Source organism: Megalops cyprinoides, chromosome 13 (assembly GCF_013368585.1).
Source record: "Megalops cyprinoides isolate fMegCyp1 chromosome 13, fMegCyp1.pri, whole genome shotgun sequence".
Lineage (NCBI taxonomy): Eukaryota > Metazoa > Chordata > Actinopteri > Elopiformes > Megalopidae > Megalops > Megalops cyprinoides.
This window is the reverse complement of record NC_050595.1, coordinates 32,991,542-33,006,455: the sequence shown is the minus strand read 5'-3', so window position 1 is coordinate 33,006,455 and position 14,914 is coordinate 32,991,542.

Genomic DNA, 14,914 nt, shown 5'->3' with positions numbered 1-14,914 from the left:
ATCCTTGTCATTATTCAAGCCTATACACAATCAGTTTACACAACCCATGTGCTGAACATTTGGGCTGGGCGTACTGAATACTTGTTTCAAAAAAACATCATTGTGATGCGCTGGAATACATCCTCAGTGATGTGCCTGGGGTCATGGGGGGTTTCGGGTCTTTCAACATCAGACGCCCACACCCAGCCGGGGTTGATCAAGTCCCGGCTTGCATCCCAGCAGCAACAAAATGCCAACAGTCCCCATTTTCCTCTGTGACTTGCAAATTATGACATGTGACTCTTGTGCCCTAATTTGGGTTTGAAAAAGAGCTACAGTATACTGTCACAGTATAGTACACTGCATGGCCAAAAAAAGTTTGCGTTTGGATTTAAATAAGCGAATGATCTGGGGTTGCTTCAATTGGTCAGGTCTAGGCTCAGCAACGTTATGTGACAATAAAATGAAGTCAGCTGAGTAGCTGAATGTACTGAATGACCAGGTTACCCCATCAATGGATGTTTTCTTCCCTGACGGCACAGGCATATTCCAGGACAACAATGCGGAGGATGAGGAATCATTTTCACACATGAATTGGCCACCACAGAGTCCTGACCTTAACCTCATTGAAAAACTTTGGGATGTGCTGGAGAAGACTTTATGGTGTAGGGGGAAGTTAGTCTTCCTCACAGGGGCAATGCCAATGATTAGAGGGGGGTACCACTTACGTGTAAGGAATATCCTTACATGAGGTACCAATTATATTGGTGATAATTAAATTAAACACATGGAGGCGCCATACATACATCTTAATCAAATCACAATATTATCTATTTAGCTAATTAAACAAAAAACGCTGATGATTTAACTAAGAGGTGAAGGTCTTTAGAATTCTGATCAGCAGAGGTTGGCGATATTCATTCCACGTGTAATATTACAACACACAACCTTGGAAAAATAAGGCATTTATTGAAATATAAAATCAGAGTCGGAAGGCACATGTATGTACAGTAAATGGAGCACGTGTACGTATTTACACTGATGTGTAGATTTGCGTGAATGTCTTGTGTGAGTGTATGAGCGTGTGTGTGTGTTCGTTCCTTTGTTCTGAGTGGCGCGTGCACGTGGGCTGCGCGTGCTTGCTGAGCACACGTGTTCGAAGAGAACAAAGGAACATGCGTGTGGCGGCGAGTTTGAGTTGCCTATGTGCATGTGAGAGCGAACATAACGTCTGTCTGGTACAGGATATATTCGGACGATTGATAACCGCGGGGTTATTTTATGCGAATTAAAAGAAGGTACCGGGGTTAGTAAGACGATACGCATGCAAAGACCCTACGTCTCTGTGTGGTATCTTAACTAACGCTGCGCGGTGAATAGTGTGTGACAAATCAGTTAGGAACAACGAAACAGGGCTAGTTACATTACTCGTAATGATCTGAAACACACGGATGTACAACATTCATCGATGTAACTAACAATTGGGTGTTTAGCTATGCAAAGTCCTATGCCCAGGGTTAACAGCCTACTGTAGCTCATGAAATGAGGTTCCAATCTTGCGGTTCCGTGGATGGTTTCGCTGGCGGTTCCGTCATCGGGGAGCCAGGGCTGGTCTGGTTCGGTCTGGATGAGGGTTTCTTTCGGGAGACGCGTTGCGGTGGATCCGGTCGCACCTTTGTCTCCGGCTAGTAACAAGTTTGCGCTGCTCTGATCGCTGAAACTCGGCTCTTGCGTTATTGATCTCCAATAGCAATTCGTCGCTAGCTTGGAGAATCTGCTTTCCATGTCCCGTCCGCGTAGTGCGGCCTTCGGGAGAGAGTGAGTGATGCGTCCATCTTCTTCGGACACACGCAGCAAGAGAGTATGTCAGTCTTCTTCGGACATACGCAGCAAGAGAGTAAGGAGCAAGAGAGGGAGCAGTACGTCCGTCTTCTTCGGACGTACAAAAGCAAGAGAGAGAGTAAAGGAATGCACCCGTTTTTTTTACTTGCATCGCTGCAGGGGGGCATTTCCTGTTTATTGTAGCTGTTGGGTGAGAGGTCGTAAAACTGCAACATCACTTCCCGTGAGATCGCGTTTCACATTAAATGCGATTTATGTGTTACTCTCCGTAAAAGTTGAACAAATAAAATGAACAAATCTATCTGTGGACGGCACTGTACCTACAATGGAGTGTTTCAACTCTCCCGTCGTCAATACAAGATCTCGGCCAAAAATTAATGCAACTCTGGAAACGTCATGTTGTGACGTTGCATAACGTTGTCGAAACAATTGCAACGGCGAATGTGCGCTGTAATGAAAGCTAAAGGCGGTCCAACAAAATATTAGAGTGTGCGACATTTTTTTGACCAGGCAGTGTATAATTACAGTATACCTCACTGAAACAGGTATGTGCTCAACTTTATTGTGTTAAAAAGCTTGTGGTCATTAAGAGGCAAGTTCAGACTTAGGAGTGCTGAATGTTTTTCTTTTTCTTTTTTTCTTCTCTCCTTTGCATATTTTTCAGTTTGTGGGATTTTGACATTTTTACACACTTATGTATCTCTTGAAATATGCAGTGCAAACTTTCCTGCAGTCAATCAACGTAAATTTCCCTGAAACACCACACCTCCCCATCTGGAGCATGGTGGCCAATAGGAACAGTCACAGGACACTAATCATCAAAGCTGGACAGATATTTCAGACATAATAAAACCTTTCTAGAAAGCTCATTACTTCTGCAAATGCTACATATACATATGCCACAACACTACTCAATACTTTTGCATGTTACTTAAGGTTCATATTTGAAACATTGGTCTCAAATTTTAAAAAGGACACCACTTAAGCTCACTTGGCTTAGCTTGTATTATTCATAAGGTAGATAAATAATACAGAAAAAAACAATACACAATATTGAAATTTGTATGCATACAAGCCTTATGTATTCAAATATTTGACCATACGTATGAATTATTTATATGAAACAGCTGATTCAAAATTGAAGGTGGTGGAATTTTATGACAGCATCTGTGTGATGCAGAATCTCACAGGAACTGGTTGAATCACATGAAGGACACTGAGAGGGAAGAGGTTATCAACGGTCTGAACGAGATATTTCATGCCACTACCTAGGTAGCTTACAAAGTGGTCCATACTTTCCAACTGTTCTGTAACAATTTTGCTAGTTCTCTCATGGCACTGTCTACTGTGTGGTAAGCATCTTCTCATTTGTAACGGTCCTGTTATGATCTTCAGGAAGAGGGGGTCTATAAAACATATTCAATGTAGCCTATAGGCACAGTAGCTAGCTAGCCAATTTTCCAGGTACAATTTAAATTTTAGCCGATGCTACTGCAATGGAATCGCCATGTCACTTCACCCTTTCAAAAACAACTGTCCGGCTTTAAGGTAGAAGGACCCAGGTGCAGACCGGGATGACAAACCAGGCATTTATTTGAGGATATCCAAAAATCACAGTAACAGAACAGTCCAAGTCAAAACCAGAGAATCCACATGCAGAAAATCCAAAACACAAGGCAAATCCAATGAAAAAGGCAGAGTCAAAAAAAAAAAAACCCAGAGCAAGCAAAACACAAACAGGCGAGAACAAAGCAGACTGAAACACTATAATGAACTAGCAAAGAAACAGAGCAGAGGGGTATAAATACACAGCCTGATGATGAGACAACAGGGAACAGATGTGCAGGATGGGCTTCAGGTGGTGGGTGTGGCAGCAGGGCAGATAGGTGGGACAGGAGGTGGGGCGATGGACTGAAAACAAAAACAAAAGCACATGCATGCAAGAAAAAACAAACAAATGACACACCCACACTGACAGACAGGAAGACAAAAACAACACAAGCAGGACATCACGTGGAAGGACTGACAACAACAGTGTTAAAATGTATGCTGATGTATTAAAATAGAAGGAAATCTGCTTGTTTTTGTTAGCTAGCTAGTTACTGCATTTTCAGATTACGTTACATTATTCAGCGCTCTTATGTATGTCTTACCCAGAGCGACTTACATAAGTTACAGTATGGTAGGTTACCAGATGAGGTGGTTGTATTCATAGAGGGGTGCTATCAGTGCAGAGAGCTGGGCCACATCACACGCCACTGCCCGGCGCCAGCCCCATGGAGCACATCATTCTAGCTGCCGTTAAACTGAAGCAGGGTGGCACAACGGGGGAACTGCCACCTGCCAACAACCCTCATTCCCTTGCCAAGTCATCGCTGCGGCTCGGGCTGCTGGGCCAGATATGTGGGCTGTACCTGGACTGCGACATTAACCCCATGCCGAGCCCTAGGGGGCACGGGGTCCACCATTTCTCTGGTCCGCTCCAGTACCCTCCCTGGTACGGACAGGCCAAGTCCATGGGGCTGGAAACCCACCAGGCTGCATATCGCCACAGTCACCGGCAACCCTGCAAAGATGCAAGGGGAAAGGTCGCTCCAGACACATGTCCGGAGCCACAGCATCGACCACTGGTTTTGGCTAGCTGACATCAAGGACCCTTGCATCATGGCCAAGTGGGAGGCCACGGTGGACGTACCCAGGGCTATGCTCTACCTAGGTTTGGAAGCCGTGGCACTCCGCACCGCTGGTGAAGAGGGGCTGCAACCTACCTCCCAGTCACCGCTGCCAGCCAGAAAGTCCACCGTGCCGCTGCCACCAGTCAGAGGGTCCACCCCGCCACCGCCACCAGCCAGGAAGTCTGCCACGCCGCCGCCAGCGAGGGGGAACCCACATCATCGCTGCTCCAACCCTCGGCCGAGACCAGACAGACCATTGACGACATGTACCAACGGAGTTGCAGGGGCCTTGAGGCAGACCAGAAGCGTCCACTGTGGGAGCTACAGGAGCAGTTCGCCGACATCTTTGCGGCCAGGGACGAGGACTGCACGCACACCAGCCTGGTACAACATGACATTGACACTGGTGATGCGCGGCCCATCCGTCCCCGTCACTTACCCCTTGTCAAGCGGACTGCAGTGGAACAAAAGGTTACGGAGATGGCAGAGGCGGGCGTCATTGAGCCTTCCAGTAGCCCCTAGGCTGCTCCTCCCATCCTGGTCCAGAAGACAGACGGCACCTGGCACTTCTGTATCAATTACCGCCTCCTCAATGGGGTCACCTGCAAGGACTCCTACCCCCTGCCGCACATCGACGACGCCCTCGACTACATCGCCAGGTCCCACTGGTTTAGCTCCCTTGACCTCCGCAGCAGCACTTGTCGAGGCTCCTGTGTTGGCTTACCCCGACCCCCAGCAACTGTTCATCGTGGACACCGACGCCAACAACGTGGGCCTCAGCGCGTGCTGTCCCAGGAGGTGGACCACGGTGAGCAGGTCGTCGCCGACTACAGCTACTCCCTCAGCCAACCGGAGCAGAATTATTGCACCACCTGTCGGGAGCTGCTGGCCGTTATCCTGGGGCTTCACCACTACCAACCTTACCTCTACGGGTGGAGGTTCGTCCTGTGCACCGACCATGCCTCCCTCACCATGCCTCCCTCCAGGCTGAGGTGTTCAGAGAGGTCTGTCGGCGGCTGGGGATCAAGAAGACCCGGACAACGTCACTCTATCCCCAGAGCGACAGGCTGGTTGAGCACTTCAACCGCACTCTGGCTACCAAGCTCGCCATCCTGACTGACCACCGGCAGCTGGACTGGGACCTCCACCTGTCCCTGGTCCTGTGGGCATACCAGACGGCAGTGCAGGGGTTCACCTGAGCCCTCATGTTCGGGCGCAAGCTCCAGACCCCCGCGGACTTGGTGTTCGGCCCGCCCCCCCTGAACCTGAGGTGGAGGGCGCATCTGGACTGGGTTATGACAGAAGCGGGTGTATGACTCACACTGCATGGGGGAGGACTTTGCCCCAGGGGCGCTGGTGTGGGTGTACAGCCCTGAGTGGAAGAAAGGTCTCTCCGCCCAAGCTGATGAGTCAGTGGGTTGGTCCATGCATGGTGCTGGAGAGACTATCGGACGTTTTGTACCGGATGTGGCTGGTCCGGCAGAATCGGGTGGTGGTGCTCCACTGCGACTGGCTCACCCTACCAACCCTTGGCTCTGGCTGCAGGAGAGTCAGGGCCCAAGAGTCAGCCACCGGCTCCCGTCGTGTTACCGAGGGCCACCGAGGGACCTTTGCAGCGGTTGAGTGGCGGCTCCCTCAACACCTCAGGGACTTTGTTGTGAGTGGCTGGGGACAGCTAACCACCTAGGCGGGGCAGTGTGGCGTGTTGGGGATAGTGGACGAAGCGTTGCCCAGCATGCCTTGCGGCACTGGTCTTTCCGTTGTAAATAGTTACCCACCGTGACTGTGTCTGCTCTTCCCTTGTGTGTAGTCCCCTCCTTTTTCATCCATGTGTGTATGTGTGTGTATGCTCTGTGTGGTTGCCTAATGCTACGTTAATGTTAGGTTACAACATGCGAATGATTAAGCATTGACAATAGTCAATGGTATTGGCAGTGCTGAGGCAGTGGGGGGGCCCCCCAAACCAAATTCTGTTTAGGGCCACATAAAGGCTTAGGCTGGCCCTGCATATTGCACTGCAAAAGACACACTTCCCCTTAGCACTGTTGAAAATGAGGGATTCAAGAAGCTTATCAGCTGTCACAGGGCAGCTTTAAAACTTGAGACTGTAGACAGACTTGTCTTTCTTGCCTGTAACTTGTAGGGGTAATGGCTTTGCTTGTACAGAAGATACTGACCACAGTAGAAATTTTTCTTTTATCTATTTATTTTGTTTACATTGTCAGCTAAAACACTTATGAAATGTTTCAAACAGTCTGCACAAAGGGTTTGGCATGCTGACCAGAATTAAGATTTGTCTATTTATTGTTTTATTTATTGACATTATCCTTTAAAACACTTTTAAGCTTTGCAGTCTGAGCCATCTTACCTGTGTGCTGTATCACACTGCAGCACTTTTTCTATTGACATATTTATTTTGTTGAGGAAAAAGGACTGAAAAAGGATTTTACTTACTTTTACTCATGCATATTTTGATGTTGAAAAAAGATTTTATCATTATATTTGTTTTGAATGTTCTACCTCAGGTTTCTGAAATGTTTCGCTGTTTGGCAAGTGTTTGTCATGTTCTGACCATAAAGAATAGTTTAAAACCACAATTAACCATGGTGGTGGAATTGGCTGCGATGCAAGGGGCACCAGCTAAAATGTTGCCTAGGGCACCAAATTGGTCAGGGCCGGCTCTGCATAGGACCACGTTGTTAACGTTATAATATTAGCAGGACATGATGTAGCTTGCACAGCAAATTAAGACAACCAACACACACACTGAAAAGTGTTGTCAAATTACTGCATAATTTACTAGCTAGCCACACAAAATATTGCCACTACTTTCAGGGACTCTGACTTAATTGGAATAACTACATGGCCAGAACTGCAACGTGGATGTATGCAGCTACCAAGTCTTTGGAGAAGACTCCAGCCAAGAGCATGGATACACTCTGTCATTCCCATACACTCTAAACAGGGCCTGTGGATTCCTTTGTGCCACATCCTCACCCTCTATGAGCTGTGTCATGTGTCCAGTTTTATCATTGCCACAGGCTGGAGGATTTTTTTTTTTGTAATATTTTGCCCTTCAGTCTTCTAGCTAGCTAGGTAGCCAGCTGGCTAAATGGTGGGAGACAATTTGTGCAACTGTTCTAATTGCTCAAGACATTTCATAGAAGACTTCTGTTCTGTCTGCAGATAGCTACCATTGAAATAGTTGGGAGTGTTGCTGTCAAATAACAAAATCGTCATGCTGTTTTCTCATTTCATACGAAGGTGCCAAAGTGCAGTGTATTGCAATGAAATTATTAGCTTTTTGTATTTGCTATTATTTATTGTATTTATTGTTCTCAAATGCCCCTTTTCCACCAAGGCAGTTTGAGGGCCGGTTCGGAGCCGGTGTCTAATCTCGAACCAGTTCTTCACGTTTTGACAGCCAAAGAACCGGCTCTCGGTCAGGAAAACTGGTTCGAGAGCGGCACCAACACTTTGCTTGTCTAGAACCAAGAACCGCTTACGTCAGGGGCTGGGGGCAGGATTATCATGACCAACAAGACCAACTAAAACTTTGTGACCGTCATTAAAAAAAAAAAAAAACAGAGCTAGTGTAGCGTCTAGTCTGCCTGAAAAGAAGAAGAAAAACCAGTTTTATTTTTCAATTTTTTTGCCTTGTTGCCAACCAGCTATGTATTTCTTAGCTGTTTAACGAGCTACTAATTTCTCACATCAATGTTACGAACGCATTGTGACATTGATGTGAGAAATTAGTAGCTATGCTTGCTTGGGTAATGTTAGCTGACCAACTTGAACAGTGAGGTATGCCTTGGCAACAGGGGGAAAGCATTGGCTACATTTGGGCATTTTCTTTACACCATTTCAGTGGACAGCTAGAGAGTGGAACAGCTGCCTGTTGTTCGATATAACGTTCCAGCATTTTCATACAGCTGTTCCAGCGTGACAACGTCCATAACTAGCTTATGTTGTGCAAAATAAAGCATCTTTTGCTTTGCAGTGAACACCGTTGTTGCTGTGGCACTTAGGTAAAAGAAGGCCACAACCCGTCTCACTCGCCCGAGAAAACGACTGACGCGGGGTATCTTTATTTCCGTCTGGGTAGCTAGATTCAGTGTGTGCGCAAAATACTTGATATGCGGTGATAGCCCGGCTTATCTCGCTACCACTTCCATGTTGCGTGCATTGTCGGTAATGACAGCGATACTGTGATTTGGTCTTTCAAGTTCCCAATCCAAAACAACTGATTTTAAAACTTCAGCTATGTTTGTTCCTATGTGCGTCTCATAAAGCGGACGAGTCTGGAGCACAAAACTTTTCAGTACCCACTCACTATTGATAACATGCGCCGTTATTGTAATGTAGCTCTGAACAGCCCTGGATGTCCACCCATCTGTCGTCATCGCCACACTCTCCGTACTTTTCAGAATTTCTGGCACTTTGGTTTTTGTTTCGCTGTATAAGGCTGGTATTACAGACTGACTAAAGTGCGGGCGTGACGTGATGTTGTATTTGGGCTCTAGTTTCTTACGTAATAGGCGAACTCCTTTGCTGTCGACTACCGAGAATGGTCTTATGTCTTTAGCGATAAACACTCCTATGGATCTGGTGATATCTTGTGCTCTTGCACACGTATGAGGCAACAGGGATGCAAAACTTTTTTCCAAGACAAGTTTGGCCTTTAAGCACTTCTCACATTCCATGACCGGAGTTTGTTTTTGTGGTGGCGTTGTAGATGCTGCATCATATTCGTGGTATTAGCAGTAGTGCATACCGTCTTCGTTTTGTCAGTTAATTTGTTGCCATTCTCCTGTTGAATGATCCGAAAGCCAAAATGTTGCCACACTTCTGATTTAAAAGAGGATGGCGCATCCTCGATTTCAGTCTCAGCTCCAGCCCCACATTACGTTTCACGTTAACGCTGCTAGTCTGCTACTGAAACCTCTTCTTTCTGTCTATGACTGAAACATGTAAAATGTAGCAGATAAATAAATGCCTTAAGGTCAACACAGTTTCTGTTGGCCCAAAGTTAACGTGGGTTGGAGTAATGGGCACAATATGCTTCTTTTATTGGCACAAATGGTCCCCATCTGCAGGTATGCATTTTTTAAATGATACATCTAGGATTTTAACCTTCAATTTCCTCGCACGGGTTTGATCACTTGCCTGAAATGTGAACAAGCGAATTTCGCGCTACGTCACAGCAAGCATATTTGATTGCCAACGCTGCTAGCAAGTTGCTGAAGAGAGGGAGGCGTGGCTTCTAGCCCTACTTGAAGGTGATTGACTTTCGCCAGGTGAAATTTTCGCTGGAGTTGAACATTTTCCCTTGTGAACGCTCATTTCGCGTCGCTCGCAGTTTCGCCGCGATTAACTCCGCCCACTCGCCTCCTGCCATTGATTTTTCATGCATTCGCGTAGCTTGTACATTTCGCCTCGCGTTCGGTTAAAACTCAGCTTTATAATTTATAGCAAATTATTTCGCGGACCCCCTGGCTATGGGTCGCGGACCCGAAGGGGTCCGGGAACCCCACTTTGAGAACCACTGCTTTAGTTCATGGAAAAGCAAACCGTTTCTTAGAAGGTTCACAAGTTGAACCAACTCCGAACCGGCACTAGCACCAGCCCAGAACAAGCACCTAGTTTGCGTTGGTGGAAAGGGGGTAAAAGAAAACATGGGATGTTACCACCAATTCACCAAACTCAGGAACAGAAGAGTGCATAATATGGGATGCATGGCAATTTGACAGAACACCTTATGACAGGGGACATTATTTGCAGGGATGTGCACAAGTAATGAATATGTCAGCATAGGCAAATTCACTTATCACATCCATTTAGTAAATGATGAAATATACATGAATCAATGGCATAGCAATGATCCATTCCATCTGCCTTCTGTGCCTACACACTCCAGACCTCAGAGAGAATAACATGCTATGTTAGACATTCACAATTTTATTGACAATTCCGTAACACTTTATTTGGATAGCCCACCTACAGAGAGTTTACAGAGTATTTGTAACATTTCAACAGCTTATTATTTGAGAGTCAACAATTCAACTGTTTCACTTTGTCTGTAGATGTTTAACAGATTATCTACAGAGTATATGTGACGATTCATGAATATACCTACATATTCTCAAAATAATTTAGTTGAACTAGAACTACTCAACTTATGCTATACAAATGTTCAGCAATGTATATACAAATATTCAACAATTACTAAACCATTTCATTAATCTTTGTTGAACATTCTGATGCTCAACTAACATTCAACATTATATATGCAAATGTTCAACGAATGTTTTACCATGTGTATACGTTATTTCTTTTATCAATGCTGAACATTAGTAAGCTTTCACTTGCATGTTCCTACACTGGTTAAGTAAGCCTTTTCTTTCTTTCATATGAATGTCATTAAATATTCTCACAAGTTAATCTTCTCATTCAGCAAATATTCAAAAATGTATGTACTAATATTCATCTGACTACAGTTAAACCCGTTGTTGCTTTTAACTCAATATCATTTACTTACTAAACAAACCACGAGTGGACTACTGCCTTGTCTATGTATTGCATTCATACACCTTAGCTTTTAGCCCACAATTTTAACTACATATATGTAAACATGAAGTTGATTATCACTTGCATAACCAGTTAACATTCGTAGATTTTCATTTGGACTACCTAAGTAAAATGAAAACTAGCTGAGAGTCTACAGGCTATTTATATCAATTCTATCTATGAAAACTTTAACTGTACAAATGAAGCAGAAATACAATGTTATATAAGAAAGTTTTTATTTTGCCACACATTGGACCTTAGCATTGAATGTTACAGACTTTTCACCCTTAACAAAGCAATTGAACAACAATCCAAATCCACATTGAACAACAATCCAAACAACTAGCAAACTCAAAAACAAGACTGTGTGTGAAGTCTCACTCTATCGTTTGTAAAACGGCAACAATTCTCCTTTTCTCTTCATCACCACTATCATTTGAAGCTATCCAACTATTTCACCAGCACATCTACTCGCAAGTTGGCTGATGGTACTTTCATCTTCTGCCACTCTGATCAGGATGCTTTTATCAACAATGTACAGCTCAGCAATGGGTGCTGTGGCAGCCACAGCATTGCAGGACACACCTGCCTCCTTGAATGCCTTCGTCATGTTGTAGCCCTTCTGTACCATCTTCAAGATTTTTCTGTACTGTCGCACAACGTCTTGAATGCTGGTCACTGGAAAAAAGGTAAACAAACAATCATATCGCTGCGCATTCACTGACTGCAACATTAAGTAAAAACTTGACCAGTGTGTGCACTGCAGGGCTGAACAATTAAGTTAACATGGCCAACCTTACATCCAGTCTAAAGAAACAGTGAATTGCACCCCTGAGTCATTATCTTACTTTGTAGAGCAGTATTGACACAACTGACACAATTTTTTCACAAATCATATGTAAATCCTGTCTAATTGTTGGCAATGGTATTTCAACATTGCCATGATATTGGGTTATCAATGTGCTGTGTTGGGAAAGCAGTAGCAGTATATATGTGATTCACAGTAGCAGTATATATGTGATTCATAAGCTTTGCAGTATATATGTAATTCATAAGCATTGCCAGGGGGCTATTCTAGTTCATAAGCATTGCCTGAGGGTTATTGTAGGTTAAATCGGACAATCAGTACCAGTAATATGCTACCTTGGTAAAACTGGGGTAAAGCCAAGCCAGATGTCTGTTTTTAAAAAAATACAATAACGGCGGCCTTGGAAATAATGGTGTAAAACAAAGGCAGGATATTTAAAAAAAAAAATCAGGAGTGTGTGGAATGTGATAACAGGGGAATGTGGTGTGATCTTGAAGGAGAAGTTTGAGTTTATGCTCTACAACAAGAGGGGCTAGGGGAAAAGCATAAAAGAGAAGTGCATGCAGAAGATGGTTCAGAGCGAGTGGGAGAGTGAATAAAGAAAGACTGCTCCACACAGACCAGCCCGGTTTACTGGATGTGATTTGAAGCATATGCAATAAGCCCAATTACATCAAACTCCTTGGATTATTTTTTATTTCTGAAAAAAGTATTAAAGTGTGGAGGGAAGTTCTCGGCCTATCTGGCCCAGGCCGGGGGAAGAACTACCACAATGTCTTCAATGTTGGCATAATAATATTGTGACAACATTGTGACTATGTGGAACAACCTATTTCTTTTATCTGACAATATTCAAGTTAGTTGTAACACTTTATCAACCCATGGTTGATAGATTAGAAGTTAGTTAGCAGCTAAGCTAGCTAACATGGGCAAACAGTCCTTCCAGGAAGGTAAATCAGTCCTTCAGAATATAAATGATAATAAATACATGACCAGTACATGCCTAAATATTTATGAGTGAATAGCTAGGCTATCAACTGAGGCTATTCAATGAGTTAGGTAATGTACTAGCTATAGAGACACACTTCCTGACTTTACATCCATTCTAAACTCTATAAAGACACTCCCTGCATCTCCTGAATATTGAAACCACCTGAATCTTGTTTGTATATTGTATGTATGTGCATTTCAGTCCCCCATTTCATGTCCATCATAGTGAGGTATTGACTTTGCTTGTGCTGAACTTTGTTCCTGTTATTCCTGTTTATGTTAGTGACTGGCTCCTTCTCTTGATTCTCAGACCATGTGCCTGTCTTGATGCCTGATGTTTTGAATTATTTGTCTTGAAGTCTGCCTTTGATTACCTGTTGAACCTTTTTAAATTGACTACTGATTCTGACTCTGTACTGTTATCTTTTCAAAAACCCCTGGACTTGGATCCTCTAAGTCATTACAACAATGTTTACATATTGTGTCAATGTTAAATAATTACATGGTTTCATCTCTCAAATTCAACATACTGACAGCTGTTATTCAACATCCAGATACAAATGTTGTCACAATGTTAAAAATAATATTTACATTCAGTGCAGGGGCAATGTTGACACCTGATGTTAAGAGGTTGCATGGTTTAAACTTTAAAATTCAAAATATAGACAACAGTTATTCAACATCAGGACACAAACAACAAAAATGCTGTGACAAAAATGTTTGCTGGGATAGCTCTGTATCATTTAGTTATTACTAGGAAACAAAGCACACGTTACACATGTGCAGTGGATCTGCTAACCTGATGGCGATACTCTGAGGTCTACACTGAGGTGCTACACTGAGGTCAATGCTAAAAATAGGGCAGTCCCAAGGGCCATACCTCTCTCCAATAATTGACTTTTCTTCCATAAGTTATCCTGTGAATCCCTGCAGGTTATTACAGTACTTTAGATGTAGCTTACCTCTGTCAACTTTTTTTTCTTTCTGGCTCCTCCTCCTCCTCTTCTCCTCCTTCTTTGCTTTGCATTTCTTGCTCTTTTTTCCCTTCCTTTTCTCTTCCTCTGATGAGTCTGAACTTGAAGAGTCTGATGATGAGTCCATATCATCCATGTTGTCCTCAGGTTCCCTAGTATCTGCTTCTACATGACACAGTAAGAGAGAAGTAAAGTTAACGATATTAAACAGCAATTTGAAAAAGAATATTCTCTCCATTTCAAGTCCCTCACCTCTTACCAAATTTTAGCTTGATTGACTAAAATTATATGTACTTCACTGTTAATCGACAGACTGTAGTCTAAATCAATTGGAACACCAATCTTGACGTATCTCCTCCAACTGCTGTTTTAGAGATGCATTATCTGCTGTCAATTCTTCAACTTGGCTTTGCAGGCTCTCTGCTTTGGATTTCCACTTCATCATTTCTTCTCTGACTGGCTTCTTGTCCTTTGTCAAAGCTAAAAATATAATTTTAATTGTTACACCATATCAGGCTGACATTAAGATTATCTGTAAATGTGAAGTGTAAAGTTTTATTCAGTACAACCCTTCTGACTATAAAAAAACTGGTTTGACTGTATTTTTATTTGCAATGAGTATTTATTTGTGAACTTCGCCAAGCACAAAACCAGTTCAAAATCACTTATAAAAATCCACATCAGCCTGGCTTGGATCAAGCTCCAGACAGTGTAGCTACAAGAAAAGTGTTACGGACAAAGTGGCAGCAATGCCATAGGGGTTTATTGTAAAAAAATGGCAGAGCCATAAATAGCCAGTGTCAAGGTCATGGGGACAGTGAATGCTTCCAAATATTGACCTTCACAAAATGGAACCCCATTCATTTTCATGGTTTATAACTGTATAATTACACAGGAAATAACTGCATTTTTGACATTTCATGCATTAGCTTGCATAGATCTAGTAAATTATGTTTTTTTCTATATCACTATCATTAATGTTAATGTTCAGATAACATTTAGACCATAAGCTGCTGAATTTACATTATAGTTATGTAGTGAATATAAGTGTAATGAAAGCAGTTAATCAATGCCATTAT